Raw genomic sequence first — 18,056 nt, 5'->3', positions numbered from 1 at the left:
AGGTCAATCAATCGGAGGTAGGTCAGTAAATTGCTAAACTAAAGCGCTTGTCTAACTATTTCCATCATAACTCTCAAGATACTTGGAGTTTTTCATCTCCGTTTCTTTCGTTTTAAACTACACTTCGATTCCTTCGAAATGAAACTAATTTCAATGAATTAAGAGTTAAATTGAGAGAGTTATGGTCAATCAATCGGAGGTAGGTCAGTAAATTGCTAAACCAAAGCGCGAGTCTAACTATTTCCTTCATAACTCTCAAAATACTTGGAGTTTTTCATCTCCGTTTCTTTCGTTTTAAACTACACTTCGATTCCTTCGAAATGAAACTAATTTCAATGAGTTAAGAGTTAAATTGAGAGAGTTATGGTCAATCAATCGGAGGTAGGTCAGTAAATTGCTAAACCAAAGCGCGAGTCTAACTATTTCCATCATAACTCTCAAAATACTTGGAGTTTTTCATCTCCGTTTCTTTCGTTTTAAACTACACTTCGATTCCTTCGAAATGAAACTAATTTCAATGAATTAAGAGTTAAATTGAGAGAGTTATGGTCAATCAATCGGAGGTTGGTCAGTAAATTGCTAAACCAAAGCGCGAGTCTAACTATTTCCATCATAACTCTCAAAATACTTGGAGTTTTTCATCTCCGTTTCTTTCGTTTTAAACTACACTTCGATTCCTTCGAAATGAAACTAATTTCAATGAGTTAAGAGTTAAATTTAGAGAGTTATGGTCAATCAATCGGAGGTAGGTCAGTAAATTGCTAAACCAAAGCGCGAGTCTAACTATTTCCATCATAACTCTCAAAATACTTGGAGTTTTTCATCTCCGTTTCTTTCGTTTTAAACTACACTTCGATTCCTTCGAAATGAAACTAATTTCAATGAATTACGAGTTAAATTGAGTGAGTTATGTTCAATCAATCGGAGAGAGGTCAGTAAATTGCTAAACTAAAGCTCGAGTCTAACTATTTCCATCATAACTCTCAAAATACTTGGAGTTTTTCATCTCCGTTTCTTTCGTTTTAAACTACACTTCGATTCCTTCGAAATGAAACTAATTTAAATGAATTACGAGTTAAATTGAGAGAGTTATGGTCAATCAATCGGAGGTAGGTCAGTAAATTGCTAAACCAAAGCGCGAGTCTAACTATTTCCATCATAACTCTCAAAATACTTGGAGTTTTTCATCTCCGTTTCTTTCGTTTTAAACTACACTTCGATTCCTTCGAAATGAAACTAATTTCAATGAGTTAAGAGTTAAATTTAGAGAGTTATGGTCAATCAATCGGAGGTACGTCAGTAAATTGCTAAACAAAGCGCGATTCTAACTATTTCCATCATAACTCTCAAAATACTTGGAGTTTTTCATCTCCGTTTCTTTCGTTTTAAACTACACTTCGATTCGTTCGAAATGAAACTAATTTCAATGAGTTATGAGTTAAATTGAGAGAGTTATGGTCAATCAATCGGACGTAGGTCAGTAAATTGCTAAACCAAAGCGCGAGTCTAACTATTTCCATCATAACTCTCAAAATACTTGGAGTTTTTCATCTCCGTTTCTTTCGTTTTAAACTACACTTCGATTCCTTCGAAATGAAACTAATTTCAATTAGTTAAGAGTTAAATTGAGAGAGTTATGGTCAATCAATCGGAGGTAGGTCAGTAAATTGCTAAACCAAAGCGCGAGTCTAACTATTTCCATCATAACTCTCAAAATACTTGGAGTTTTTCATCTCCGTTTCTTTCGTTTTAAACTACACTTCGATTCCTTCGAAATTAAACTAATTTAAATGAATTACGAGTTAAATTGAGAGAGTTATGGTCAATCAATCGGAGGTAGGTCAGTAAATTGCTAAACTAAAGCGCTTGTCTAACTATTTCCATCATAACTCTCAAAATACTTGGAGTTTTTCATCTCCGTTTCTTTCGTTTTAAACTACACTTCGATTCCTTCGAAATGAAACTAATTTCAATGAATTAAGAGTTAAATTGAGAGAGTTATGGTCAATCAATCGTAGGTAGGTCACTAAATTGCTGAACCGAAGCGCGAGTCTAACTATTTCCATCATAACTCTCAAAATACTTAGAGTTTTTCATCTCCGTTTCTTTCGTTTTAAACTACACTTCGATTCCTTCGAAATTAAACTAATTTAAATGAATTACGACTTAAATTGAGAGAGTTATGGTCAATCAATCGGAGGTAGGTCAGTAAATTGCTAAACTAAAGCGCTTGTCTAACTATTTCCATCATAACTCTCAAGATACTTGGAGTTTTTCATCTCCGTTTCTTTCGTTTTAAACTACACTTCGATTCCTTCGAAATGAAACTAATTTCAATGAGTTAAGAGTTAAATTGAGAGAGTTATGATCAATCAATCGGACGTAGGTCAGTAAATTGCTAAACCAAAGCGCGAGTCTAACTATTTCCATCATAACTCTCAAAATACTTGGAGTTTTTCATCTCCGTTTCTTTCGTTTTAAACTACACTTCGATTCCTTCGAAATGAAACTAATTTCAAGGAGTTAAGAGTTAAATTGAGAGAGTTATGGTCAATCAATCGGAGGTAGGTCATTAAATTGCTAAACCAAAGCGCGAGTCTAACTATTTCCATCATAACTCTCAAAATACTTGGAGTTTTTCATCTCCGTTTCTTTCGTTTTAAACTACACTTCGATTCCTTCGAAATGAAACTAATTTCAATGAGTTAAGAGTTAAATTGAGAGAGTTATGGTCAATCAATCGGAGGTAGGACAGTAAATTGCTAAACCAAAGCGCGAGTCTAACTATTTCCATCATAACTCTCAAAATACTTGGAGTTTTTCATCTCCGTTTCTTTCGTTTTAAACTACACTTCGATTCCTTCGAAATGAAACTAATTTCAATGAGTTAAGAGTTAAATTGAGAGAGTTATGGTCAATCAATCGGAGGTAGGACAGTAAATTGCTAAACCAAAGCGCGAGTCTAACTATTTCCATCATAACTCTCAAAATACTTGGAGTTTTTCATCTCCGTTTCTTTCGTTTTAAACTACACTTCGATTCCTTCGAAATGAAACTAATTTAAATGAATTACGACTTAAATTGAGAGAGTTATGGTTAATCAATCGGAGGTAGGTCAGTAAATTGCTAAACTAAAGCGCGAGTCTAACTATTTCCATCATAACTCTCAAAATACTAAGAGTTTTTCATCTCCGTTTCTTTCGTTTTAAACTACACTTCGATTCCTTCGAAATGAAACTAATTTCAATGACTTAAGAGTTAAATTGAGAGAGTTATGGTCAATTAATCGGATGTAGGACAGTAAATTGCTAAACCAAAGCGCGAGTCTAACTATTTCCATCATAACTCTCAAAATACTTGGAGTTTTTCATCTCCGTTTCTTTCGTTTTAAACTACACTTCGATTCCTTCGAAATGAAACTAATTTCAATGAATTAAGAGTTAAATTGAGAGAGTTATGGTCAATCAATCGGAGGTAGGTCAGTAAATTGCTAAACCAAAGCGCGAGTCTAACTATTTCCATCATAACTCTCAAAATACTTGGAGTTTTTCATATCCGTTTCTTTCGTTTTAAACTACACTTCGATTCCTTCGAAATGGAACTAATTTCAATGAGTTAATAGTTAAATTGAGAGAGTTATGGTCAATCAATCGGAGGTAGGTCAGTAAATTGCTAAACCAAAGCGCGAGTCTAACTATTTCCATCATAACTCTCAAAATACTTGGAGTTTTTCATCTCCGTTTCTTTCGTTTTAAACTACACTTCGATTCCTTCGAAATGAAACTAATTTCAATGAGTTAAGAGTTAAATTGAGAGAGTTATGGTCAATCAATCGGAGGTAGGTCAGTAAATTGCTAAACCAAAGCGCGAGTCTAACTATTTCCATCATAACTCTCAAAATACTTGGAGTTTTTCATCTCCGTTTCTTTCGTTTTAAACTACACTTCGATTCCTTCGAAATGAAACTAATTTCAATGAATTACGAGTTAAATTGAGTGATTTATGGTCAATCAATCGGAGGTAGGTCAGTAAATTGCTAAACCAAAGCGCGAGTCTAACTATTTCCATCATGACTCTCAAAATACTTGGAGTTTTTCATCTCCGTTTCTTTCGTTTTAAACTACACTTCGATTTCTTCGAAATGAAACTAATTTCAGTGAATTACGAGTTAAATTGAGTGAGTTATGGTCAATCAAACGGAGGTAAGTCAGTAAATTGCTAAACCAAAGCCCGAGTCTAACTATTTCCATCATAACTCTCAAAATACTTGGAGTTTTTCATCTCCGTTTCTTTCGTTTTAAACTACACTTCGATTCCTTCGAAATGAAACTAATTTCAATGAGTTAAGAGTTAAATTGAGAGAGTTATGGTCAATCAATCGGAGGTAGGACAGTAAATTGCTAAACCAAAGCGCGAGTCTAACTATTTCCATCATAACTCTCAAAATACTTGGAGTTTTTCATCTCCGTTTCTTTCGTTTTAAACTACACTTCGATTCCTTCGAAATGAAACTAATTTCAATGAGTTAAGAGTTAAATTGAGAGAGTTATGGTCAATCAATCGGAGGTAGGTCAGTAAATTACTAAACCAAAGCGCGAGTCTAACTATTTCCATCATAACTCTCAAAATACTTGGAGTTTTTCATCTCCGTTTCTTTCGTTTTAAACTACACTTCGATTCCTTCGAAATGAAACTAATTTCAATGACTTAAGAGTTAAATTGAGAGAGTTATGGTCAATTAATCGGATGTAGGACAGTAAATTGCTAAACCAAAGCGCGAGTCTAACTATTTCCATCATAACTCTCAAAATACTTGGAGTTTTTCATCTCCGTTTCTTTCGTTTTAAACTACACTTCGATTCCTTCGAAATTAAACTAATTTAAATGAATTATGAGTTAAATTGAGAGAGTTAAGGTCAATCAATCGGAGGTAGGTCAGTAAATTGCTAAACTAAAGCGCTTGTCTAACTATTTCCATCATAACTCTCAAGATACTTGGAGTTTTTCATCTCCGTTTCTTTCGTTTTAAACTACACTTCGATTCCTTCGAAATGAAACTAATTTCAATGAATTAAGAGTTAAATTGAGAGAGTTATGGTCAATCAATCGGAGGTAGGTCAGTAAATTGCTAAACCAAAGCGCGAGTCTAACTATTTCCTTCATAACTCTCAAAATACTTGGAGTTTTTCATCTCCGTTTCTTTCGTTTTAAACTACACTTCGATTCCTTCGAAATGAAACTAATTTCAATGAGTTAAGAGTTAAATTGAGAGAGTTATGGTCAATCAATCGGAGGTAGGACAGTAAATTGCTAAACCAAAGCGCGAGTCTAACTATTTCCTTCATAACTCTCAAAATACTTGGAGTTTTTCATCTCCGTTTCTTTCGTTTTAAACTACACTTCGATTCCTTCGAAATGAAACTAATTTCAATGAGTTAAGAGTTAAATTGAGAGAGTTATGGTCAATCAATCGGAGGTAGGTCAGTAAATTGCTAAACCAAAGCGCGAGTCTAACTATTTCCATCATAACTCTCAAAATACTTGGAGTTTTTCATCTCCGTTTCTTTCGTTTTAAACTACACTTCGATTCCTTCGAAATGAAACTAATTTCAATGAATTAAGAGTTAAATTGAGAGAGTTATGGTCAATCAATCGGAGGTTGGTCAGTAAATTGCTAAACCAAAGCGCGAGTCTAACTATTTCCATCATAACTCTCAAAATACTTGGAGTTTTTCATCTCCGTTTCTTTCGTTTTAAACTACACTTCGATTCCTTCGAAATGAAACTAATTTCAATGAGTTAAGAGTTAAATTTAGAGAGTTATGGTCAATCAATCGGAGGTAGGTCAGTAAATTGCTAAACCAAAGCGCGAGTCTAACTATTTCCATCATAACTCTCAAAATACTTGGAGTTTTTCATCTCCGTTTCTTTCGTTTTAAACTACACTTCGATTCCTTCGAAATGAAACTAATTTCAATGAATTACGAGTTAAATTGAGTGAGTTATGTTCAATCAATCGGAGGGAGGTCAGTAAATTGCTAAACTAAAGCGCGAGTCTAACTATTTCCATCATAACTCTCAAAATACTTGGAGTTTTTCATCTCCGTTTCTTTCGTTTTAAACTACACTTCGATTCCTTCGAAATGAAACTAATTTCAATGAGTTAAGAGTTAAATTGAGAGAGTTATGGTCAATCAATCGGAGGTAGGTCAGTAAATTGCTAAACCAAAGCGCGAGTCTAACTATTTCCATCATAACTCTCAAAATACTTGGAGTTTTTCATCTCCGTTTCTTTCGTTTTAAACTACACTTCGATTCCTTCGAAATGAAACTAATTTCAATGAATTAAGAGTTAAATTGAGAGAGTTATGGTCAATCAATCGGAGGTTGGTCAGTAAATTGCTAAACCAAAGCGCGAGTCTAACTATTTCCATCATAACTCTCAAAATACTTGGAGTTTTTCATCTCCGTTTCTTTCGTTTTAAACTACACTTCGATTCCTTCGAAATGAAACTAATTTCAATGAGTTAAGAGTTAAATTTAGAGAGTTATGGTCAATCAATCGGAGGTAGGTCAGTAAATTGCTAAACCAAAGCGCGAGTCTAACTATTTCCATCATAACTCTCAAAATACTTGGAGTTTTTCATCTCCGTTTCTTTCGTTTTAAACTACACTTCGATTCCTTCGAAATGAAACTAATTTCAATGAATTACGAGTTAAATTGAGTGAGTTATGTTCAATCAATCGGAGGGAGGTCAGTAAATTGCTAAACTAAAGCGCGAGTCTAACTATTTCCATCATAACTCTCAAAATACTTGGAGTTTTTCATCTCCGTTTCTTTCGTTTTAAACTACACTTCGATTCCTTCGAAATGAAACTAATTTAAATGAATTACGAGTTAAATTGAGAGAGTTATGGTCAATCAATCGGAGGTAGGTCAGTAAATTGCTAAACCAAAGCGCGAGTCTAACTATTTCCATCATAACTCTCAAAATACTTGGAGTTTTTCATCTCCGTTTCTTTCGTTTTAAACTACACTTCGATTCCTTCGAAATGAAACTAATTTCAATGAGTTAAGAGTTAAATTTAGAGAGTTATGGTCAATCAATCGGAGGTACGTCAGTAAATTGCTAAACAAAGCGCGATTCTAACTATTTCCATCATAACTCTCAAAATACTTGGAGTTTTTCATCTCCGTTTCTTTCGTTTTAAACTACACTTCGATTCGTTCGAAATGAAACTAATTTCAATGAGTTATGAGTTAAATTGAGAGAGTTATGGTCAATCAATCGGACGTAGGTCAGTAAATTGCTAAACCAAAGCGCGAGTCTAACTATTTCCATCATAACTCTCAAAATACTTGGAGTTTTTCATCTCCGTTTCTTTCGTTTTAAACTACACTTCGATTCCTTCGAAATGAAACTAATTTCAATTAGTTAAGAGTTAAATTGAGAGAGTTATGGTCAATCAATCGGAGGTAGGTCAGTAAATTGCTAAACCAAAGCGCGAGTCTAACTATTTCCATCATAACTCTCAAAATACTTGGAGTTTTTCATCTCCGTTTCTTTCGTTTTAAACTACACTTCGATTCCTTCGAAATTAAACTAATTTAAATGAATTACGAGTTAAATTGAGAGAGTTATGGTCAATCAATCGGAGGTAGGTCAGTAAATTGCTAAACTAAAGCGCTTGTCTAACTATTTCCATCATAACTCTCAAAATACTTGGAGTTTTTCATCTCCGTTTCTTTCGTTTTAAACTACACTTCGATTCCTTCGAAATGAAACTAATTTCAATGAATTAAGAGTTAAATTGAGAGAGTTATGGTCAATCAATCGTAGGTAGGTCACTAAATTGCTGAACCGAAGCGCGAGTCTAACTATTTCCATCATAACTCTCAAAATACTTAGAGTTTTTCATCTCCGTTTCTTTCGTTTTAAACTACACTTCGATTCCTTCGAAATTAAACTAATTTAAATGAATTACGACTTAAATTGAGAGAGTTATGGTCAATCAATCGGAGGTAGGTCAGTAAATTGCTAAACTAAAGCGCTTGTCTAACTATTTCCATCATAACTCTCAAGATACTTGGAGTTTTTCATCTCCGTTTCTTTCGTTTTAAACTACACTTCGATTCCTTCGAAATGAAACTAATTTCAATGAGTTAAGAGTTAAATTGAGAGAGTTATGATCAATCAATCGGACGTAGGTCAGTAAATTGCTAAACCAAAGCGCGAGTCTAACTATTTCCATCATAACTCTCAAAATACTTGGAGTTTTTCATCTCCGTTTCTTTCGTTTTAAACTACACTTCGATTCCTTCGAAATGAAACTAATTTCAAGGAGTTAAGAGTTAAATTGAGAGAGTTATGGTCAATCAATCGGAGGTAGGTCATTAAATTGCTAAACCAAAGCGCGAGTCTAACTATTTCCATCATAACTCTCAAAATACTTGGAGTTTTTCATCTCCGTTTCTTTCGTTTTAAACTACACTTCGATTCCTTCGAAATGAAACTAATTTCAATGAGTTAAGAGTTAAATTGAGAGAGTTATGGTCAATCAATCGGGGGTAGGTCAGTAAATTGCTAAACCAAAGCGCGAGTCTAACTATTTCCATCATAACTCTCAAAATACTTGGAGTTTTTCATCTCCGTTTCTTTCGTTTTAAACTACACTTCGATTGCTTCGAAATGAAACTAATTTCAATGACTTAAGAGTTAAATTGAGAGAGTTATGGTCAATTAATCGGATGTAGGACAGTAAATTGCTAAACCAAAGCGCGAGTCTAACTATTTCCATCATAACTCTCAAAATACTTGGAGTTTTTCATCTCCGTTTCTTTCGTTTTAAACTACACTTCGATTCCTTCGAAATTAAACTAATTTAAATGAATTACGAGTTAAATTGAGAGAGTTACAGTCAATCAATCGGAGGTAAGTCAGTAAATTACTAAACTAAAGCGCTTTTCTAACTCTTTCCATCATAACTCTCAAGATACTTGGAGTTTTTCATCTCCGTTTCTTTCGTTTTAAACTACACTTCGATTCCTTCGAAATGAAACTAATTTCAATGAATTAAGAGTTAAATTGAGAGAGTTATGGTCAATCAATCGGAGGTAGGTCAGTAAATTGCTAAACCAAAGCGCGAGTCTAACTATTTCCATCATAACTCTCAAAATACTTGGAGTTTTTCATCTCCGTTTCTTTCGTTTTAAACTACACTTCGATTCCTTCGAAATGAAACTAATTTCAATGACTTAAGGGTTAAATTGAGAGAGTTATGGTCAATTAATCGGATGTAGGACAGTAAATTGCTAAACCAAAGCGCGAGTCTAACTATTTCCATTTTAACTCTCAAAATACTTGGAGTTTTTCATCTCCGTTTCTTTCGTTTTAAACTACACTTCGATTCCTTCGAAATGAAACTAATTTCAATGAATTAAGAGTTAAATTGAGAGAGTTATGGTCAATCAATCGTAGGTAGGTCAGTAAATTGCTGAACCGAAGCGCGAGTCTAACTATTTCCATCATAACTCTCAAAATACTTGGAGTTTTTCATCTCCGTTTCTTTCGTTTTAAACTACACTTCGATTCCTTCGAAATGAAACTAATTTCAATGAGTTAAGAGTTAAATTGAGAGAGTTATGGTCAATCAATCGGACCTAGGTCAGTAAATTGCTAAACCAAAGCGCGAGTCTAACTATTTCTATCATAACTCTCAAAATACTTGGAATTTTTCAAAATCCGTTTCTTTCGTTTTAAACTACACTTCGATTCCTTCGAAATGAAACTAATTTCAATGAATTAAGAGTTAAATTGAGAGAGTTATGGTCAATCAATCGGAGGTAGGTCAGTAAATTGCTAAACCAAAGCGCGAGTCTAACTATTTCCATCATAACTCTCAAAATACTTGGAGTTTTTCATCTCCGTTTCTTTCGTTTTAAACTACACTTCGATTCCTTCGAAATGAAACTAATTTCAATGAGTTAAGAGTTAAATTGAGAGAGTTATGGTCAATCAATCGGAGGTAGGTCAATAAATTGCTAAACCAAAGCGCGAGTCTAACTATTTCCATCATAACTCTCAAAATACTTGGAGTTTTTCATCTCCGTTTCTTTCGTTTTAAACTACACTTCGATTCCTTCGAAATGAAACTAATTTCAATGAGTTAAGAGTTAAATTGAGAGAGTTATGGTCAATCAATCGGAGGTAGGTCAATAAATTGCTAAACCAAAGCGCGAGTCTAACTATTTCCATCATAACTCTCAAAATACTTGGAGTTTTTCATCTCCGTTTCTTTCGTTTTAAACTACACTTCGATTCCTTCGAAATGAAACTAATTTCAATGAATTAAGAGTTAAATTGAGAGAGTTATGGTCAATCAATCGGAGGTTGGTCAGTAAATTGCTAAACCAAAGCGCGAGTCTAACTATTTCCATCATAACTCTCAAAATACTTGGAGTTTTTCATCTCCGTTTCTTTCGTTTTAAACTACACTTCGATTCCTTCGAAATGAAACTAATTTCAATGAGTTAAGAGTTAAATTTAGAGAGTTATGGTCAATCAATCGGAGGTAGGTCAGTAAATTGCTAAACCAAAGCGCGAGTCTAACTATTTCCATCATAACTCTCAAAATACTTGGAGTTTTTCATCTCCGTTTCTTTCGTTTTAAACTACACTTCGATTCCTTCGAAATGAAACTAATTTCAATGAATTACGAGTTAAATTGAGTGAGTTATGTTCAATCAATCGGAGGGAGGTCAGTAAATTGCTAAACTAAAGCGCGAGTCTAACTATTTCCATCATAACTCTCAAAATACTTGGAGTTTTTCATCTCCGTTTCTTTCGTTTTAAACTACACTTCGATTCCTTCGAAATGAAACTAATTTCAATGAGTTAAGAGTTAAATTGAGAGAGTTATGGTCAATCAATCGGAGGTAGGTCAGTAAATTGCTAAACCAAAGCGCGAGTCTAACTATTTCCATCATAACTCTCAAAATACTTGGAGTTTTTCATCTCCGTTTCTTTCGTTTTAAACTACACTTCGATTCCTTCGAAATGAAACTAATTTCAATGAATTAAGAGTTAAATTGAGAGAGTTATGGTCAATCAATCGGAGGTTGGTCAGTAAATTGCTAAACCAAAGCGCGAGTCTAACTATTTCCATCATAACTCTCAAAATACTTGGAGTTTTTCATCTCCGTTTCTTTCGTTTTAAACTACACTTCGATTCCTTCGAAATGAAACTAATTTCAATGAGTTAAGAGTTAAATTTAGAGAGTTATGGTCAATCAATCGGAGGTAGGTCAGTAAATTGCTAAACCAAAGCGCGAGTCTAACTATTTCCATCATAACTCTCAAAATACTTGGAGTTTTTCATCTCCGTTTCTTTCGTTTTAAACTACACTTCGATTCCTTCGAAATGAAACTAATTTCAATGAATTACGAGTTAAATTGAGTGAGTTATGTTCAATCAATCGGAGGGAGGTCAGTAAATTGCTAAACTAAAGCGCGAGTCTAACTATTTCCATCATAACTCTCAAAATACTTGGAGTTTTTCATCTCCGTTTCTTTCGTTTTAAACTACACTTCGATTCCTTCGAAATGAAACTAATTTAAATGAATTACGAGTTAAATTGAGAGAGTTATGGTCAATCAATCGGAGGTAGGTCAGTAAATTGCTAAACCAAAGCGCGAGTCTAACTATTTCCATCATAACTCTCAAAATACTTGGAGTTTTTCATCTCCGTTTCTTTCGTTTTAAACTACACTTCGATTCCTTCGAAATGAAACTAATTTCAATGAGTTAAGAGTTAAATTTAGAGAGTTATGGTCAATCAATCGGAGGTACGTCAGTAAATTGCTAAACAAAGCGCGATTCTAACTATTTCCATCATAACTCTCAAAATACTTGGAGTTTTTCATCTCCGTTTCTTTCGTTTTAAACTACACTTCGATTCCTTCGAAATGAAACTAATTTCAATGAGTTATGAGTTAAATTGAGAGAGTTATGGTCAATCAATCGGACGTAGGTCAGTAAATTGCTAAACCAAAGCGCGAGTCTAACTATTTCCATCATAACTCTCAAAATACTTGGAGTTTTTCATCTCCGTTTCTTTCGTTTTAAACTACACTTCGATTCCTTCGAAATGAAACTAATTTCAATTAGTTAAGAGTTAAATTGAGAGAGTTATGGTCAATCAATCGGAGGTAGGTCAGTAAATTGCTAAACCAAAGCGCGAGTCTAACTATTTCCATCATAACTCTCAAAATACTTGGAGTTTTTCATCTCCGTTTCTTTCGTTTTAAACTACACTTCGATTCCTTCGAAATTAAACTAATTTAAATGAATTACGAGTTAAATTGAGAGAGTTATGGTCAATCAATCGGAGGTAGGTCAGTAAATTGCTAAACTAAAGCGCTTGTCTAACTATTTCCATCATAACTCTCAAAATACTTGGAGTTTTTCATCTCCGTTTCTTTCGTTTTAAACTACACTTCGATTCCTTCGAAATGAAACTAATTTCAATGAATTAAGAGTTAAATTGAGAGAGTTATGGTCAATCAATCGTAGGTAGGTCACTAAATTGCTGAACCGAAGCGCGAGTCTAACTATTTCCATCATAACTCTCAAAATACTTAGAGTTTTTCATCTCCGTTTCTTTCGTTTTAAACTACACTTCGATTCCTTCGAAATTAAACTAATTTAAATGAATTACGACTTAAATTGAGAGAGTTATGGTCAATCAATCGGAGGTAGGTCAGTAAATTGCTAAACTAAAGCGCTTGTCTAACTATTTCCATCATAACTCTCAAGATACTTGGAGTTTTTCATCTCCGTTTCTTTCGTTTTAAACTACACTTCGATTCCTTCGAAAAGAAACTAATTTCAATGAGTTAAGAGTTAAATTGAGAGAGTTATGATCAATCAATCGGACGTAGGTCAGTAAATTGCTAAACCAAAGCGCGAGTCTAACTATTTCCATCATAACTCTCAAAATACTTGGAGTTTTTCATCTCCGTTTCTTTCGTTTTAAACTACACTTCGATTCCTTCGAAATGAAACTAATTTCAAGGAGTTAAGAGTTAAATTGAGAGAGTTATGGTCAATCAATCGGAGGTAGGTCATTAAATTGCTAAACCAAAGCGCGAGTCTAACTATTTCCATCATAACTCTCAAAATACTTGGAGTTTTTCATCTCCGTTTCTTTCGTTTTAAACTACACTTCGATTCCTTCGAAATGAAACTAATTTCAATGAGTTAAGAGTTAAATTGAGAGAGTTATGGTCAATCAATCGGGGGTAGGTCAGTAAATTGCTAAACCAAAGCGCGAGTCTAACTATTTCCATCATAACTCTCAAAATACTTGGAGTTTTTCATCTCCGTTTCTTTCGTTTTAAACTACACTTCGATTGCTTCGAAATGAAACTAATTTCAATGACTTAAGAGTTAAATTGAGAGAGTTATAGTCAATTAATCGGATGTAGGACAGTAAATTGCTAAACCAAAGCGCGAGTCTAACTATTTCCATCATAACTCTCAAAATACTTGGAGTTTTTCATCTCCGTTTCTTTCGTTTTAAACTACACTTCGATTCCTTCGAAATTAAACTAATTTAAATGAATTACGAGTTAAATTGAGAGAGTTACAGTCAATCAATCGGAGGTAAGTCAGTAAATTACTAAACTAAAGCGCTTTTCTAACTCTTTCCATCATAACTCTCAAGATACTTGGAGTTTTTCATCTCCGTTTCTTTCGTTTTAAACTACACTTCGATTCCTTCGAAATGAAACTAATTTCAATGAATTAAGAGTTAAATTGAGAGAGTTATGGTCAATCAATCGGAGGTAGGTCAGTAAATTGCTAAACCAAAGCGCGAGTCTAACTATTTCCATCATAACTCTCAAAATACTTGGAGTTTTTCATCTCCGTTTCTTTCGTTTTAAACTACACTTCGATTCCTTCGAAATGAAACTAATTTCAATGACTTAAGGGTTAAATTGAGAGAGTTATGGTCAATTAATCGGATGTAGGACAGTAAATTGCTAAACCAAAGCGCGAGTCTAACTATTTCCATTTTAACTCTCAAAATACTTGGAGTTTTTCATCTCCGTTTCTTTCGTTTTAAACTACACTTCGATTCCTTCGAAATGAAACTAATTTCAATGAATTAAGAGTTAAATTGAGAGAGTTATGGTCAATCAATCGTAGGTAGGTCAGTAAATTGCTGAACCGAAGCGCGAGTCTAACTATTTCCATCATAACTCTCAAAATACTTGGAGTTTTTCATCTCCGTTTCTTTCGTTTTAAACTACACTTCGATTCCTTCGAAATGAAACTAATTTCAATGAGTTAAGAGTTAAATTGAGAGAGTTATGGTCAATCAATCGGACCTAGGTCAGTAAATTGCTAAACCAAAGCGCGAGTCTAACTATTTCTATCATAACTCTCAAAATACTTGGAATTTTTCAAAATCCGTTTCTTACGTTTTAAACTACACTTCGATTCCTTCGAAATGAAACTAATTTCAATGAATTAAGAGTTAAATTGAGAGAGTTATGGTCAATCAATCGGAGGTAGGTCAGTAAATTGCTAAACCAAAGCGCGAGTCTAACTATTTCCATCATAACTCTCAAAATACTTGGAGTTTTTCATCTCCGTTTCTTTCGTTTTAAACTACACTTCGATTCCTTCGAAATGAAACTAATTTCAATGAGTTAAGAGTTAAATTGAGAGAGTTATGGTCAATCAATCGGAGGTAGGTCAATAAATTGCTAAACCAAAGCGCGAGTCTAACTATTTCCATCATAACTCTCAAAATACTTGGAGTTTTTCATCTCCGTTTCTTTCGTTTTAAACTACACTTCGATTCCTTCGAAATGAAACTAATTTCAATGACTTAAGAGTTAAATTGAGAGAGTTATGGTCAATTAATCGGATGTAGGACAGTAAATTGCTAAACCAAAGCGCGAGTCTAACTATTTCCATCATAACTCTCAAAATACTTGGAGTTTTTCAACTCCGTTTCTTTCATTTTAAACTACACTTCGATTTCTTCGAAATGAAACTAATTTCAATGAATTACGAGTTAAATTGAGAGAGTTATGGTCAATCAATCGGAGGTAGGTCAGTAAATTGCTAAACTAAAGCGCTAGTCTAACTATTTCCATCATAACTCTCAAGATACTTGGAGTTTTTCATCTCCGTTTCTTTCGTTTTAAACTACACTTCGATTCCTTCGAAATGAAACTAATTTCAATGAATTACGAGTTAAATTGAGTGAGTTATGTTCAATCAATCGGAGGGAGGTCAGTAAATTGCTAAACTAAAGTGCGATTCTAACTATTTCCATCATAACTCTCAAAATACTTGGAGTTTTTCATCTCCGTTTCTTTCGTTTTAAACTACACTTCGATTCCTTCGAAATGAAACTAATTTCAATGACTTAAGAGTTAAATTGAGAGAGTTATGGTCAATCAATCGGAGGTAGGTCAGTAAATTGCTAAACCAAAGCGCGAGTCTAACTATTTCCATCATAACTCTCAAAATACTTGGAGTTTTTCATCTCCGTTTCTTTCGTTTTAAACTACACTTCGATTCCTTCGAAATGAAACTAATTTCAATGAATTAAGAGTTAAATTGAGAGAGTTATGGTCAATCAATCGGAGGTGGGTCAGTAAATTGCTAAACCAAAGCGCGAGTCTAACTATTTCCATCATAACTCTCAAAATACTTGGAGTTTTTCATCTCCGTTTCTTTCGTTTTAAACTACACTTCGATTCCTTCGAAATGAAACTAATTTCAATGAGTTAAGAGTTAAATTTAGAGAGTTATGGTCAATCAATCGGAGGTAGGTCAGTAAATTGCTAAACCAAAGCGCGAGTCTAACTATTTCCATCATAACTCTCAAAATACTTGGAGTTTTTCATCTCCGTTTCTTTCGTTTTAAACTACACTTCGATTCCTTCGAAATGAAACTAATTTCAATGAATTACGAGTTAAATTGAGTGAGTTATGTTCAATCAATCGGAGGGAGGTCAGTAAATTGCTAAACTAAAGCGCGATTCTAACTATTTCCATCATAACTCTCAAAATACTTGGAGTTTTTCATCTCCGTTTCTTTCGTTTTAAACTACACTTCGATTCCTTCGAAATGAAACTAATTTCAATGAGTTAAGAGTTAAATTTAGAGAGTTATGGTCAATCAATCGGAGGTAGGTCAGTAAATTGCTAAACAAAGCGCGATTCTAACTATTTCCATCATAACTCTCAAAATACTTGGAGTTTTTCATCTCCGTTTCTTTCGTTTTAAACTACACTTCGATTCGTTCGAAATGAAACTAATTTCAATTAGTTATGAGTTAAATTGAGAGAGTTATGGTCAATCAATCGGACGTAGGTCAGTAAATTGCTAAACCAAAGCGCGAGTCTAACTATTTCCATCATAACTCTCAAAATACTTGGAGTTTTTCATCTCCGTTTCTTTCGTTTTAAACTACACTTCGATTCCTTCGAAATGAAACTAATTTCAATGAGTTAAGAGTTAAATTTAGAGAGTTATGGTCAATCAATCGGAGGTAGGTCAGTAAATTGCTAAACCAAAGCGCGAGTCTAACTATTTCCATCATAACTCTCAAAATACTTGGAGTTTTTCATCTCCGTTTCTTTCGTTTTAAACTACACTTCGATTCCTTCGAAATGAAACTAATTTCAATGAATTACGAGTTAAATTGAGTGAGTTATGTTCAATCAATCGGAGGGAGGTCAGTAAATTGCTAAACTAAAGCGCGAGTCTAACTATTTCCATCATAACTCTCAAAATACTTGGAGTTTTTCATCTCCGTTTCTTTCGTTTTAAACTACACTTCGATTCCTTCGAAATGAAACTAATTTAAATGAATTACGAGTTAAATTGAGAGAGTTATGGTCAATCAATCGGAGGTAGGTCAGTAAATTGCTAAACCAAAGCGCGAGTCTAACTATTTCCATCATAACTCTCAAAATACTTGGAGTTTTTCATCTCCGTTTCTTTCGTTTTAAACTACACTTCGATTCATTCGAAATGAAACTAATTTCAATGACTTAAGAGTTAAATTGAGAGAGTTATGGTCAATTAATCGGATGTAGGACAGTAAATTGCTAAACCAAAGCGCGAGTCTAACTATTTCCATCATAACTCTCAAAATACTTGGAGTTTTTCATCTCCGTTTCTTTCGTTTTAAACTACACTTCGATTCCTTCGAAATTAAACTAATTTAAATGAATTACGAGTTAAATTGAGAGAGTTATGGTCAATCAATCGGAGGTAGGTCAGTAAATTGCTAAACTAAAGCGCTTGTCTAACTATTTCCATCATAACTCTCAAAATACTTGGAGTTTTTCATCTCCGTTTCTTTCGTTTTAAACTACACTTCGATTCCTTCGAAATGAAACTAATTTCAATGAATTAAGAGTTAAATTGAGAGAGTTATGGTCAATCAATCGAAGGTAGGTCACTAAATTGCTGAACCGAAGCGCGAGTCTAACTATTTCCATCATAACTCTCAAAATACTTAGAGTTTTTCATCTCCGTTTCTTTCGTTTTAAACTACACTTCGATTCCTTCGAAATTAAACTAATTTAAATGAATTACGACTTAAATTGAGAGAGTTATGGTCAATCAATCGGAGGTAGGTCAGTAAATTGCTAAACTAAAGCGCTTGTCTAACTATTTCCATCATAACTCTCAAGATACTTGGAGTTTTTCATCTCCGTTTCTTTCGTTTTAAACTACACTTCGATTCCTTCGAAATGAAACTAATTTCAATGAGTTAAGAGTTAAATTGAGAGAGTTATGATCAATCAATCGGACGTAGGTCAGTAAATTGCTAAACCAAAGCGCGAGTCTAACTATTTCCATCATAACTCTCAAAATACTTGGAGTTTTTCATCTCCGTTTCTTTCGTTTTAAACTACACTTCGATTCCTTCGAAATGAAACTAATTTCAAGGAGTTAAGAGTTAAATTGAGAGAGTTATGGTCAATCAATCGGAGGTAGGTCATTAAATTGCTAAACC

Source organism: Tasmannia lanceolata, unplaced genomic scaffold (genome assembly GCF_043159265.1).
Source record: "Tasmannia lanceolata isolate RefF3 unplaced genomic scaffold, GAP_Taslan_0.1 ptg000044l, whole genome shotgun sequence".
In the NCBI taxonomy this organism is placed as follows: Eukaryota; Viridiplantae; Streptophyta; class Magnoliopsida; order Canellales; family Winteraceae; genus Tasmannia; species Tasmannia lanceolata.
Note: the sequence above shows the minus strand (reverse complement) of the source record.